The 15,937-nt window shown below is 38.8% G+C and overlaps 1 protein-coding gene across 8 annotated transcripts in view; it reads left to right on the top strand.

The window, feature by feature from the left end:
- NCOA2 (nuclear receptor coactivator 2) overlaps positions 1-15,937 on the top strand; it is a 282,199-nt gene that overhangs the window by 110,924 nt on the left and 155,338 nt on the right. For 2 of the 8 annotated variants that reach the window (XM_069600228.1, XM_069600223.1), the window contains exon 3: positions 8,808-8,885. The exons of the other annotated variants lie outside the window; for them this stretch is intronic. The gene's annotated coding sequence lies outside the window, so the exon portion shown is untranslated. The remainder of the gene's footprint in view (positions 1-8,807; positions 8,886-15,937) is intronic. 8 annotated transcript variants of the gene reach the window in all.

The following is a 15,937-nucleotide window of genomic DNA, read 5'->3' as shown; positions in this document are numbered from 1 at the left end:
TTATTGTACCTCCTTGAGAAGAGCAAAGGACCAAAAAGCATGGATGTGATGAGCTGGAGTAAATTTCATCAGACAGATGAATGGGTGAGCTTGTAAAAGACTTTACCGTGCTTGTATGAATACCAAGACTTTGACTTCTTAACCTAAACTGTGAAAGAATACCTTTGAAGAAACAACTGTGTTGTAATTATTGAATTGGTGCCTTAAGTTAGAATAGAGAAAATAAGGCTGGAGGAAACAGTTTACCTTGCAGTTTCTTTGAGTTCTTTGTCACTAAAAAGGCTGTTTGATCTAGATTTCTAGTTCTTCCTTTTATATGGCAGTTTTATTACAGCTCAGAAAATAAACTATTTGCTAGGTTATAAAATAAAGTTTGAAAACTGTATGGTGGTTACTGATGCTATTATATTTGTAGGAAACGGAAATGGAAATTTCCTTTGACTTGAATTAAACATCTGTTAGACAAATTAAGTTGGTTTTGTGAGTTTTACTTGTATACGATAGTAGATTTTGTGCATGAACCCAGTGGAATCTTGATTTTAGATTTTCTTTGACACTAGATGCTTTGGAACATTAAAATTGTCCCCTAATGTAGAAGTTAGATGTTTATTGTTGTTACTCCTTCAGAATATTCCCAAAGTTTCGTAAAATCTTTATTGTCCAAGAGGTAAGTTATTACTTCTTTGAACTTGTTGACTGATACATGATATATAAGTCAAGATCCGTCTCAAACTTTTTCATTAAAGAGAAAATATTAAATCTTAGTCTTTGTAACATACTGCTATCTTTTAACTATATTAAATATATTGTGATTTTAACATATCCTAAATTCCAGTCCATATTGCTCTAAACCATAATGTGTGCTCACTTTATCTATTTCCCATCTTTTAATTTTTTTCTTCCTTATTTCTAAAAGGAAGGAAAAAGACAAAACTTTCTTCTTCGACACCACAGTGACTGTCATCAAAACTGTTCAACGCCAGAGCCAAATGATGTCTGCAGCACTGCCCACAATCCCCACGGACATTCTTACCTGGTGGCTCTCCTCTGGCCCTAAGGGGTCCAGCGGGTGCCACACCAGGAGCTATACGCTTACCTAATTGATCATCCTTGACCCTAGAGGCATTTGTTTATTATTATGTATTTATTTCCACAAATTTGATACCTTTGGCTTATTATGGTACTTCTCCTTCAGTGTTTTTGTCATTACTTTTACTGAGGTCTCGGCTGATTAAAGGGTCCTGTTTCATACTAAATTTCAAGGGCTGATTATGAAAATAGCATACCTGATCATTTGTTTACATGCTACAATGAGGTTTCATGAGTTAAAGTGTTCACAGTGTTTTGAAGTAGAGATAAATGTAGGTTACCTTGAGGGGTAGAGAGAAAAGGAAAAACAAACAGTTACTATTATTTTTGGCAAGATATGGTTCTTGACCTTTACGTGTTTTGTATGAGTTTCAACTCTGAATAATTCTTTGTGTCAGGAATTGAAGTATGTTCTGATCATGTCTAAATTCTCTTTGATTGAATTTGAGACTGAACCACTTTTGATTTTCAAAGCTTTCAAATGGGCCTTAATATATGTAGTGAAACAGAACTTGGTGTCTTTCAACTCACCTGCTTTTAATTGAATCTTGTAACAATTGCAGAGACATTTTATGCCACCTTCTATATTAGTTGAGGAAAATGATTCTTATCTCAGAAAAGGAAACTTGATTAACTGATCCTGTCAGATACTACAAAATGAATTTCATCAGAAGCACTCGAAAGATGTGGATCAAGAATGTGAAGGAAATTGAGTTAGAAGCATCCTACTTCATTAGAACTTTTTTCATTATATAGAGCAACATGTTAGTATTTTGTTTTGTTTTTTCGTTGTTTTGTTCATAGAACATTTTTAACATTACTGCTGCCCGTATATGTGCATGTAACTTTTCTGTCAGTGTGTCACTAGATAGATAAATTCATTTTATTTAAAAAGAACGTTACTATATTACCAAGGGATTTCCCTGGTGGCTCAGATGGTAAAGAATCTGCCTATAATTCGGGAGATCTGGATTTGATCCCTGGGTCAGGAAGATCCTCTGGAGAAGGGAATGGCAACCAACTCCAGTATTCTTCCCTGGAGAATTCCTTGGACAGAGGATCCTGGCAGGCTACAGTCCATGGGGTTGCAAAGAATCTGAGATGACTGAGTGACTTTCACTCACTCACTCAGTAACTCATATTACCAAAGATTGATAATTATGAGGTGACCCCAAACAGGTAGAACGTAGGCCATGAACACAAATGAAGACTTAAGTGTTAAGTCATCTGTGTAATTAAATGTATAGTTTACTTATATTTGATGAGATGTCACAGTTATAGGCCATTCCGCAATGTGATTTCAGCACAGAGACATGGAACCAGGTATTGTCAACACAAATCCTCTTTAAATCCTAGTGCAAATGTAATAGCAAGTTCTTGGAAGTGAAAGATCGTTTATGATTCCTCGCGTGCATATTGTTCTCATCATGTGCCAGGTAGTGTTTTTTAAGGTCTTTCTGTAATTGTCCACACAGCCCCCAAGCAAAGCCTAGGAAACAGCTGCTGCTACAGTCTCTCTCTAGAGATGGGGGGAGAAGGCGCTGGGAAGCCCAGCGACCTATCCAGTGATGTGCGCCTAGACTAGCTAGCTAGCTAGATGCAGAACTGGGGGCGGGGGGTGGGGGGGGCGGGGGGTGGGGGGGGTGGGGGGGCTGCAGTCTGAAGTTGGTAGTGTTTTGCCTGTGAAAGTTTGTTCTCTTAAAAAATAGAGAACAAATAAACAGACCATTCACACACACACAAAAGATAATAATTTCAAAATAAATAAAGTTTCAAGCTTACCTTCTAAGTTTGGGGGAAAATGTGACAAGGCTTAGCATTTTATTGGCTGTCCCCTTCTCCCAGTTAGGCTCTGTGAGCCCATGGAGTTGCTAAATTGTATACTGTATCAGAAATGATTATCTGACATTAATTAATAAAGGGAAATGCAGGTCACAGAAATTATGTTAAGCTCTTCTTTGGCTTCAAATGAGGTTACACAGATAATTCATTCAATGGGATTTAGATTTAGATGTTTTATTAACATGGGTTGTTTCATCTGATGGATGGAAAAAGGGCTACCTCACTTTCTTTTTCAGTTCTTCTCTTTAAAAATAGGTTTTCTAAAAGAATCTTAAAAAGGCATATTCTAGACTTCCCATACTAAGAAATCCTAGGACCTTTTCACACAAAGAGCAGAAAATGTTCCATTCAAAACCAAATTTCAGTTGTTATTTAGAAAAAGTTATATTTCTAAGAGTGACTAGAGAGTTCTTTCAATTACTTGACAGAAAGCTTAATTTATATTGAAGTACAGTTTCTTGTTCATGTCGACTATATTATATTTTAAATAAACATGATTTAAATGAACAGACGTGGCATTTACATTTTACAAAATGCTTAATAGTTAGGCTCCCCTTCTTCTCAGATTTCCTCCAATATTTTCACACAGCTGCTCTTTAGGATCAGTGCAGAATGTCTTTAGGTGCTTATGAGTTGTCGTGATGTAATTCAGAGTATTCATCATAAATACAAGAGGTTTTAATTACCTACCACCTCAGACTGACTTTATTCACAGCTGAGTTTCCTTTTTCTTGCAAAGCTGTTTTTTAAGCAATACCAAATAATTTAATTAATACTGTGACATAGGCTTTAATGTTTTAATAATTCGTACTATTTCTTAAAGCACTGGTGAAATCTACCTCTCAGATTTCTTTCTGAGTCCTTATCTCTATTGTAACTCATGGTTGTTTGTTGTCTCTTAACATTTTTTGTTTTATATGCCCTCCAATAATGGCTTGACCACATCTTTAAAACATAAAAGTGTAGAAATATTTTTATAAATCAGAATATAAAGGAGTTTTAAGAAGGAAACTTTCCTTATATACCTACATTCTGCTAGTCCTTAAGGTATACATTATTCCATCAAATTTGTACTCCCCTCAGCTTGGATTATCCACATTTTATCTTGGAAATTTCTGAGACTCACGGAGTTTAATCAGTGTCATATAAGAGGGCAAGTTGCTCTAGAATATGAAGCTGGGACTGTATATTCCTCAGCTCTGTCCTCTTTCATGGATCGTGTCGCCTCCTTTAGTGATGCAAATGGAGCTTCTTGATCAGGTGAATCTCTGATTTGTTTTTCATTCGCTGGCCAACTGGCGGTGTTTTCCAAATTAGTCTGTTTTCGTTTTGGAGCAGTTATTGTGCCCAGAGTAAAATAAGAACGCTTTAGGTTTCAGAAGCAAAATATATGGCCTTTGTCCCACCCACATCTTTTATGTAAGAAGACAAATGGAGAACAAATGTTAAGTTACATAAATGGGATTACAAAACAATGTAACCACACATACAGAATAAGGTATTGTAGCAGGTGCACGGGGTGGGAAGGTGAGGGACACTGGGCCCTCTGGCGTCCCTCTGCACACTCTTGACCTGTGGCTATCTTGCTGTGACATCTACTACACTGCTGTGTTTTCTAGACCATTACAATGAGAGTAGCTAGAAATGAAAGAGAAACACAGGATGTCTTTTGTGGATGGGACTCAATTGCCACAAAGACAGAAAAACAACTACCAGTTACATCTGAGCTGGAAGTGTCCTGAGAGTGCAGGCTCTTAATGGTGACTACTGCACTCCACGCCCAGTCCAACTAGATTATCGATTTTCCTGCTCTTGTTGATCAGGAAGAAGCCGTACCATGTGGGTTTATACAAAGTTCTGAGTAAATTCGTAGATTTTAATTTACCTACTAGAGGTTAATGTATTATATCTGATAGATTCTCTAATTGAAGTATGATACCTCATGTTGAAGAGGTTTTAAGAAATAGTTAATGGTTACTGCTTTCATATAAGGATATTATATACTTTTTGAGAGTAGTCAGCTGCAGGTACCTTGGACACAGAAAAAAGATGCAGGGTTATTGAAGTAAAGCCTACCTTGAGGACCCTTTTTTTTTTCTCTCTCTCTTTAAATTTTTATTAATTTTTTTTAACATCAAAAACATTTTGTATTGGGGAATAGCCAGTTAACAGTGTTGTGGTAGTTACTGGTGAACAGTGAAGGGACTCAGCCATACATATACAGGTATCCATTCTCCCCCAAACCCCCTTCCCATCCAGGCGGGCACATAACAGTGAGTAGAGTTCCATGTGCTATATAATAGGTCTTTGTTGGTTATCCATTTGAAATAGAGCAGTGAGTACATGACTATTGCAAAGTCCCTAACTGTCCCTTCCCCCTGGCAACCATAAGTTTGTTGTCTAAGTCTGTGAGTCTCTTTCTGTTTTGTAAGTAAGTTCATTTATATAATTTCTTTTTAGATTTCACGTATAAGGGATGTCATATATTTCTCCTTATCCTTGTCTGACTTACTTCATTCAGTATGATACTCTCTAGGTAATTTGGAAGACTCAGCAGTGGCCACAGGACTGGAAAAGGTCAGTTTTCATTCCAATCCCAAAGAAAGGTAATGCCAAAGAATTCTCAAACTATTACACAATTGCACTAATCTCACATGCTAGCAAAGTAATGCTCAAAATTCTCCAAGCCAGGCTTCAGCAATATGTGAACCATGAACTTCCAGATGTTCAAGCTGGGTTTAGAAAAGGCAGAGGAACCAGAGATCAAATTGCCAACATCTGCTGGATCATCGAAAAAGCAAGTTCAGAAAAACATTTATTTCTGCTTTATTGACTATGCCAAAGCCTTTGACTGTGTGGATCACAACAAACTGTGGAAAATCCTGAAGGAGATGGGAATACCAGACCACCTGACCTGCCTCTTGAGAAATCTGTGTGCAGGTCAGGAAGCAACAGTTATGGACATGGAACAACAGACTGGTTTCAAATAGGAAAAGGAGTACGTCAAGGCTGTATATTGTCACCCTGCTTATTTAACTTCTATGCAGAATACATCATGAGAAATGCTGGGCTGGAGGAAGCACAAGGTAGAATCAAGATTGCTGGGAGGAATAGCAATAACCTCAGATATGCAGATGACACCACCCTTATGGCAAAAAGTGAAGAACTAAATAGCCTCTAGATGAAAGTGAAAGAGGAGAGTGAAAAAGTTGGCTTAAAGCTCAACATTCAGAAAACGAAGATCATGGCATCTGGTCCCATCACTTCATGGCAAATAGATGGGGAAACAGTGTCAGACTTTATTTTCGGGGGCTCCAAAATCACTGCAGATGGTGACTGCAGCCATGAAATTAAAAGACGCTTACTCCTTGAAAGTTATGACCAACCTAGATAGTATATTCAAAAGCAGAGACATTACTTTGCCAACAAAGGTCCATCTAGTCAAGGCTATGGTTTTTCCACTGGTCATGTATGGATATGAGAGTTGGACTATAAAGAAAGCTGAGCACCAAAGAATTGATGCTTTTGAACTGTGGTGTTGAAGAAGGCTCTTGAGAGTCCCTTGGGCTGCAAGGAGATCCAACCAGTCCATCCTAAAGGAAATCAGTCCTGGGTGTTCACTGGAAGGACTGATGTTGAAGCTGAAACTCCGATACTTTAGCCACCTGATGCGAAGTGCTGACTCATTTGAAAAGACCCTGATGCTGGGAAAGATTGAGGGCAGGAGGAGAAGGGGATAACAGAAGATGAGATAGTTGGATGGCATCACCGACTCAATGGACATGGGTTTGAGTGGACTCCTGGAGTTGGTGATGGATAGTGAGGCCTAGCGTGCTGTGGTTTATGGGGTTGCAAAGAGTTGGACACGACTGAGTGACTGAACTGAACTGACTGGGGTACATCCATGTTGCTGCAAATGGCATTATTTCGTTCTTATTAATGGCTGAGCAATATTTCATTGTATGTATGCACCACATCTTCTTTATCCATTCCTCTGTTGATGGACATCTAGGTTGCTTCCCATGTCTTGGCTGTTGTAGACAGTGCTGCAGTGAACATCGGGGTGCATGTATCTTTTCAGGGAGGGCTCTTTATTGTTAATATCAACTTGAGTCTAATCTATTCTTCCTGTTCAAATTCCATCTCCCTACATCCCTAAGACATCTCTTCTTTTTCTACTGTGTGGTTTTGTTATACTGAGCTTAGAACATTGCTTTTCAAAAATTAGCTTTGCTCGTTCTCCTTTTCTTCCCTCTCCTCATGGTCAGCTTCTAGTCCTCATTTCTCTGATTCCTGTTCTTAGTCTAGGTTGAGTTACATTTCTGAAAATTTCAAATCAGCATCTCAACAGCAGTTCCCAGTTGAGCTCTCCCTATTGTCCAAACCATAGACTCTACCCTTTCTCTCCTTTTTCCCCTCCTGATGTTTCCTATCTATTTTAAGCCTTAAAAGTCTTAACTTATACTGCCACAGGGAAAGAGGCAAGCCTTCCTGAGTAGGAGCCCAATAATCAGTTGAAATCATCTTTAATAGTGCACGCACACACACACACACACATCCATACATACATACAATCACTTAAGAAATGAAACTCACAAGGTAACCACAAATGATCTGACAAGGCATTGAGTAACAAAGTAGAGATAGGTGAGAGTGGGCCAGAGAGTTGAGGTTCCTCCCCTTTATATTTTTTCCTTTCTAGCCTTGTAAGAAGAAATAAATACGATGAGAGCTAGAAACCTTTTAAGAAATGATGGTTTAGCACCTAAAAAGTCAATTTTCTAGGATTTCTCCCTCTTGAAAATCACTGAGTATTTTTACTAAAATGTCTTTTCTTAAATGTTTTCATTGTGATTACTTCCTCACTTCCTCTTACTTACACCTTGTGAAGCCCCCTCCTAGGGGGAGAAGAAAAAAATGAAAGAAAGAGAAGGACATTTGTTCTTAAAATTTGTTCCCAGCTAGAGCTTTGCACAAATTGTTAGTTGGGAGCACAGAACCCTAGAGGTTCTGAGGAATAAAAAGCGGTTATTAAGCACGTTACCTTTAGACTCCAACAGGTAATCATTTGAATATTTCATCTTCTTATCGCATTTCCAGCGTACGTTGCTTTTGTCAAGAGTTGTTGTCATTGTTGGTAGGCATCTACTAAGGAGATGAGAGAGCGATTTTTTTAAAAGGAGGAGCTCTCTGTCACTCATTTATTCCAGAGGAGTACTTTGTGAACATTTATGTTTCTGAATTTGTGAGAGTAAACTTGTGAGAAAGAGGGAGAAAAATTGCTCAAAATATCACCAAATGAAACAAGTATTATGCTATGGCATATTCAAAACTGCTGTTCTAGCAGTGTTGTCTTTAATTTAAAATATTTGCCAGGTAGATTACATAAAGAATTTAGTACTTCTTTTTTTTTCTTAACTGATTACTCTAGCAGTGACATAGCAAATAAAAAGTTAAGCCCCAGTCCTCAGATCTGTGTGTCTTACATTAGAAAAGGCAGGACTAAAACAGGCTTGCATAGGAGCCACTACGTAGTTCATCAGAGTGGTCCCAGCCAGTGGCTGTGAGACTTTGGTTATGCTGTTTCTTTTTCCTGGACTCAATACCTCAGAATCTGTTAGATTACAAAGAGAAGTCCATTGTGACCCTGCAGTTAATCTTAAAAAAACAAAAACCACGAATAACCATTTAAAATGCACATCATTTGGGCGTTACAAATGCTTTGGGCTTGGAGGAGATGAAATGTACAGGGTAAGTGACGCTGCATGCCTTGTCTGTGTCTGACTCTTTGTGACTCTATGGACAGTAGCCCGCCAGGCTCCTCTGTTCATGGGATTCTCCAGAATACTGGAGTGAGTTACCATTTCCTACCCTAGGGATCGAACCTACATCTCTTGCATCTCCTGCACTGGCAAGTGGATTCTCCACCACTGCACTGCTGGGAAAGCCATACAGTAAGTAGCGCATCCCTGAAGCAATGATTCTAATATCTGGCGCAGTGTGAATCCCCACTCATTTTCTGTCTCTTGCCTGGAACATTTCTGGAAGTCTTTTCTCAGTTTCATGGATAATCTTGATTAGTAAGCTAACAGTTCGCATTGGGGCATGAGTGTTCACCAGAGGAGGAGCAATGTGGAGTTGAGCCTGCGAGCTGGAGGGTGAACTCTGCCTTTCCGCACTTCTTTTCTCAGTGCCTTGCCATGCTAATGGGTCTTTCTGGGGTGAAAATGAAAATCCAGTATGAAGTGAACTCACACGGTGTATACACACAAAGTGAGCATATTAGCATTTTAGAAAAATGGGACCTGTGTTCACTTTGAATGGCACAGTTCATCAGAAGTGGATCCTGTCACTTGGATTCAACATGATACCAGACTCAGCACTAGCCAGCTGACACTGTCATCCCTGATTTGGAAAGAATCTTGTTATTTATGCAAGGGAGATTTTACAGTTGGGGAAAAAACAAATCCAGTGACCTGCCTAATTTCATAGGAATTACTTGGTAGTATACATGCAGTCCAGTGGAGAGTTCTCTTGCCCATCCAGCCGCCTTTTTAGATAAGTGCTTTTGTATTAGTAGATGTGTGCTTGATATCTTTCTTAACCTTTATAATCAATCTGTATACATCTAGTTGGGTATCCTGAACTGAGATTAACATGAGCCCTGTGCTGAGATGCTGAAACTAATAATAATATTTTTACGGTACATTGGTCTTGAGTCTCCTAAAAAGAAGTTAGAAAATAACACATGCATTTACACACTTAAGAATTTGTGGGGGCCCAAAGACCTTCCATGTTTGTTACCTCCTACTCTTTATGGAGTTCCATTGTTTCGTATTGGTATCCAGTATTCAGAATGGTAGTCCTAAGGAGCACAAGGTCTTAAATCACAGAGGAAGAGAAAATTATCTTTAGATTGTTATATTTACTAAAATAGGACATTATGGTCATGCATTTTAGGAGATCTTTGAATAATAAACAATGAACCAGATATATCATCTCAGGAGCAGGCTGATGGTGGTTTTGTTACATACTTGCCATTTTGCAGACGTGAAAACCTGGAATTCTGAAGCTCGATGCTTTTTCTAAACAGACACCTTGAGTAGCTATGAATACACCTGCTGTGTGGTATCATTAGGACTCTGGGGTTCGTCTCCCTTTGCTGGGAGGCCTCTAATTCTGTTCAGTATTGTTCCGTTGGTCGCTACTACCCGAGAAGATTCAGCGGGGCGATGAATTTTCTAGTTCAGAGTCTTTTCTGGGAATATTCTCCCACCACTTGCAGTTTTCCTACCTTTTCCCCTCATCTACGGCACATCATGTTTTCTGTATTACTAACCACTTCTGCTTCCTGAAGAGCAGAGGGATTTTAGTCACTGCAGAAGCATCTTCACACCTGGGGTTCCGAATATACTCACAATGCTTCCTGAGCCTTTTCTTCAGGAGCATCCACAGTTGGGCTGACTGATAACACGTGCCCCTCATCCTCACCCCCGCACCCCCAACAGATAGCTATACCTGGTGTGACATTGCTCCTACTCAGCCCGCACTGGCCTTCACCCTTGATATTTCACGTGCAGTGGGAAGTCACCAACGGTGTCAGGCAAAACCGCTCTTTAGAGAAAGGGGCCTGGTGGTACAGGATAGGATGAATTCCTGTGAGGAAGAACTGAATTTGGTCAGGAAAAGCTCCAAGGGTGTACAGGCAGGTGCCTGCACCCAAGTCCAGTTTTTTTATTTTTCATACTGTTCTTTCTCCTGTAGTCCATATGAGTCACTGAGGACACAGGTAAGTCTTAACTTCAATATTTCACCCTATCTTTTAAGAAAAAAAATGTAGCTCAGGTGTACACCCAATTTGGGTTCATGAACACTTGCTGAACTGGCTCTGCCCTTCTTAATTCATCCATAGGAAGTCGTCGGTGGACTGCATGTAAAATTCAGTATTTCTATATCTTACATGAAATGAGGAAGAATTCTACATAACCAAACCTGATCCTTTAGTTCCATCAAGTTGATTCCCTGGAAAACAAATGAATTTTGATTTACCTGTAGTTTGTGTCAATTTAAAAAAGTGTCCGGGACTTTAAAGTAAGTAACCTGGATTCCTACTGAATCGTGGTCCGCTCTCAGATGGTCTAATTCTGGTGCCGGCTTTTATCATCCTGAAAGCTTCAGGTGTCCCAGTTTCCAGGGGGCTTAGGCTTCTGCCTGGCTCTGGGAACTTCTCGCTTTGTTTCACGCACCAAAGGAAGCAGTCGGAGTCCAGCTCTGTTACTAGAAATCTTGCCTTCCACTAGGGTATCCCTAAGCGGAGGGCATATTCTTTGCCTAGGCTTTCAACTGTACTAATGTTTAGTTTATATAGTGCAAAATGGCACCAGCAATGAAAAATAAGTATAGTTATTTATTTTGCTGCCTAATTAGAGGCTAGCACAGGTAGATGGTTCCTGGGTAGCCCTGGAATCTTTGGGCCATCCAAAAGACACTCAAACTAGTATGAGCCATAGTGGGGTTCATTTTCTCACATATCTGGGAAGTCCAAGGCCACAACCAGCTCTGGGCACATCTGGATGGGAGATTTACATGATGTCATCCAGAAACTTCTCTCTTTCCTTTGTCTCCACTTGCGTTCTGTGTTGGTTTCTTTTTTCAATTAGGACCTTATGTGATGGCAGAGAAGGCCCTCAGCAGCTCTGGCCTTCACCACTTCAGCAGCCAGCGTTCCCCTTTAAAGAGAATGTTTCTTTCCTGATAGTGTCCTATGACCTGATGGTGGAGGGTTACTTGCTTCAACTGGAGAGAGACTAGGCCAAGATTAAGGTTGTTGTTTTATGGGGTTTTTTCACTCATCTTTTTTCAAGCCCAAGCCTCAAAAAGTCCTACCTACTCGTCAGAATCATTGAATATGCCTATAAGTCGCAATCTCTCGTCACAACCACAGATATGTATAGAGAATCCACTCTGTGCCATTCACTGGACTAGATCCACTAACTACAGGGGCTTCTGGTGGCTCAGCCAGTAAAGCATCCACCTGCAGTACAGGAGACCCAGGTTCGGTCCCTGGGGTGGGAAGATCCCCTAGAGAAGGACGTGGCAACCCACTCCAGTATTCTTGGCCTGGGAAATCCCATGGCAGAGGAGTCTGGCGGGCTGTAGTCCAGGAAGCCTCAAGAATCAGATACAACTTAGTAACTAAACCACCACACCACTAACTATGAGAAAAATCACAAATTTTTCTCATTCAGAGTTTACATTATCACAGAAATGATAGCTGTAAGAAGGTGGTGTATAAACAGTTCTGTGACTGAGGGAAGCACCCATGGGTACATGGAGGCAGTTCCAGGCAGAGGGCAGCCTGTATAAAGGTCCAGTGGGGGGAGAGGGTAATTAACCGGAATAATTTCTTAGAGATGCCACAGACATAGCCAGAGGTCAGGATCGTAGAGGTTGTTGAGGCCAGATCATCTGAGAGTCTGTTCCTTAGGAAGGCATTTTTACTTTCATCTTAAGTGCCTTGGGGAGCTATTGAAGGGTTTGATGCAGGAAAATGAAATGAGGAAATTTGTATTCTGGAACGAATACCCTGGTCTGGCGCACTTGCACTGGAGGACAGCACTGGAGGCTGAGCCACCTTTAAGCCATTGAAGTAATCCAGGTGAGATGATGAGGGGAGCACAGAGTTGGTGGCAGAGCCGATGGCTTATATAATGCAGAGCTGAGCAGTAGTAAAGCAGTTTGGTTGCTGTGTGTTGTTGTTTAGTTGCTAAGTCATGTCCAACTCTTTCGCAACCCCATCGACTGCAGCCCACCAGGCTTCTCTGTCTGTGGGATTTCCCAGGCAGGAATACTGGAGTGGGTTGCCATTTCCTTCACCAGGGGATCTTCCTGACCTAGGGATCAAACCCATGTTGGAAGGTGGTAATTGAAGGCTCATGGGTAGAGGACTCATTTCAGGTTCTACAGATGACCTGACTTTGTCTTCTTTGGATACCCAGGGTCCCTGTGATCTGTCTCCATTCTGCTATTAGCAAAAACTGATTAGTAGATTTTCTGTATTTATAAAAACATGAACATGAGAATGCTCATAACAACCTTATTCATAATTATCATAAAGTGAAAACAATCCAAATGTCTATCAGCAAGATAAATAAAATGTGGTGTATTCACACTATAGACTATTATTTAGCAATAAAAAGTGCTGATACCTGCTACAGAATGGATTAGCCTTGAAGACATTATGTTTAGTGAAAGAAGCCAGTAATAATAGGCCACATATTGTAGAATAGGCAAATTGGTAGAGATAGAAAGGTTAGTGGTTGCCAGGGACTGGGCTGTGGTTGGAGAAATTTAGAGAGGTTGCTAATGAGGTTTCTTTGCAGAGTGATAAAGTACCAAAAGTGATGGTGGTGTTGATTATATAATTCTATGAATGTATTGAAAACCACTGAATTGTACAAATTAATACCATTTGAATTGTATAATATGTGAATATCTGAGTAAAGTTATTATTAAAAGTATGAATATGGGAGTAAAGTTACCCTTAATTTATCTAGAAAACAGAAGACCAGCTGGTAGAAACAGGCATATAAAATACATCAAGAAATGAACAATGAGAAGATAGCATAAAACTGGAGAAAAAACCCTTAAATGTGTAGCAACAGGAGAGTGGATAAAGCATGATATATTCATAAAAAAGAAATGACAGTAAGAATCCTGCTGATTAACAAATGCATGTAAAATATTAATAACTTAAGATGCGACCTAAAATTAGCATTTGTAGAACATTTAGTATAGGAGTAAAATATCTTAACTCTCTAACCTTCAAAACTACTATTAATGTATTACAAAAGAACACTCTTTAACAAGGATATGAAACAATATAATATAGTTTAGAAAGAATTTATTTTAACACGCAGAGATTTGGACTTGTTTAAAATACTTTCAGGGTCAGTTTCATTTAACTGAAAAGTTTTAACATCTTGGACATCTTCAAAGACGAATTCTTAAACAATGTCTTATTTAACTTTTTGTGTTTTGAAAAGGAAAGATTATTACTTGGGACCAGAAAAAAAAAAAGGCAAGAGATGATGATGATGATGATGATGCAGAGCAAAAGTGTAGAGTGATAGAAAATGAAAGAAAGTGAAAGTGAAGTCGCTCAGTCGTGTCCAACTCTGCAACCCCATGGACTGTAGCCTAACGGGCTTCTCCATCCATGGGATTTTCCAGGCAAGAGTACTTGAGTGGGTTGCCATTTCCTTCTCCAGGAGATCTTCCCGACCCAGGGATTGAACCCAGGTCCTCCTGCATGGTAGGCAGACGCTTTACTGTCTGAGCCACCAGGGAAAGCATGCTCTAATTAGGAAGATACATAAAATTACAGATCAGGGTATAGTGTTTCGTCTCTTAGGTGACTTCTGTCAGTTACACTTTATTGCAAAAATATTCTGCAAACCATTTTGGCCCTTTTGTCTTCATTTTGTTTTTCTATGATTGCTGGACTAATCAGGGAAAACAAAAACAAAAGTCTTTTAAGGAAAACAAGGAAATGAGAATTTATAGGGAAATTCCCATGGTTGGGATTGGGGAATAAGTGTGGAGTTGGAGAAACTCTGTAAGGTCTGCCTGGAAAGAATCTTAGAAATTATTGTAACGCAAGGTATTTTCGCTTTAGTATATTTATACTTTATCATTTTGTTATTGATTCTAAAATTATTTTACTTGTAAAATGACACAGAAAAATATTAGGAAAAATGTCATGATACAGAATGAAAAATTATCAGAAAATTTAAAATACTATGTATCTATTGATGTCTGTATTTTTAAAAGGTCTGCATGTCAGAACTTTAGAGAATTGCTTTGAAAATTGTAAGGGTACCTACATTTAAAATTTGGCACTCAGAAAGCTTTGCTGCAGTATTTTTGAATTTGTTTCTAAAATCCCCTCAATTTGCTATTCTTTAATGTTAATCTTTTTCCCCTTACGAGCAAGTCCCTCATCTTAAAGGCTGGAGGATTTATTGGTGTTTCCTGAGAATTTCCTTTCCTTATCTTTTTAATTGCAGTGCTGTTATGGGTCCTGTCCCAGATTTCTTTCTTAATTTTTCTCTCTTTCCATTTAATTTAGGCATATCCATTTCACATTAGTATCGTGCCTCTTTTTATCTTGGAGGAAGCAGTTGGAATTCTCTGCGTGTATTGTAAAATTCTCCTATCTAAGTTAATGGCCAACATTGAAATATATGTAATAATTAGGCAATCATTAATAGAGGAACAATTCTAGATTTTTTTTTTTTCAGAAGTCTTTTGAGTCAGGATTTTACATTATATTTAAGTTGACAAAAAGCTCTTTGCAAAGTTTAATGTTACTTTGAGCAGAGTGAGCTTATGTTTTGGCCAGAATATTTCAGCCACACTGTCAGCTACACAGCCTTGATGATTTTCAAAGGTATTCTTATTTAAATATAAGAACCACCATCTATCTATCTATTAATCTAAATAGGATTTTTGTCACAAGTTTTTTAAAATTAGAGAACATGTATTCTGCTGTTTGGTCACGTTAGTTCTCCACAAAAATTGTCAATTAGAGTCTAATTCTTTGTGTTGGTGTTCTAATTAATTGGGAAAGGGAAATTTGCTTTGAAGTCTGTGTGAAAGCCTTTGCTAATTAGAAACATTAATTCAAAATTTCTTTCATATTTTCTTCACTAAACTTGTTCCTCTTCAGTCAGCTCGGATTTTTTGTTTTTAAGATTAGAGTAATACTACATTGATTTAACTCTTTTTAATATATCAGATTCCTAGTAAAACAGTTTAGATAGGAGTTGATCATATGTACTGCCAAATTATTCAGTTTAAAAATAGGACTCAGGGTTTTTAAAAAAATATTAAATTCTCCTTATATATTGAAAATAGAAGTCAAATTTGCATGATTTTATATAATATTTTTAGGTCTACAATTCTTTTAGATGGTAAACTGCAGCTGTATGTTGTTGCTCTCCCA

The sequence above is a fragment of the Ovis canadensis genome, chromosome 9, assembly GCF_042477335.2.
Source record: "Ovis canadensis isolate MfBH-ARS-UI-01 breed Bighorn chromosome 9, ARS-UI_OviCan_v2, whole genome shotgun sequence".
Classification (NCBI taxonomy): Eukaryota; Metazoa; Chordata; class Mammalia; order Artiodactyla; family Bovidae; genus Ovis; species Ovis canadensis.
The sequence above is the reverse complement of the archived record's forward strand: the minus strand, read 5'-3'. Positions and strand labels throughout refer to the sequence as shown.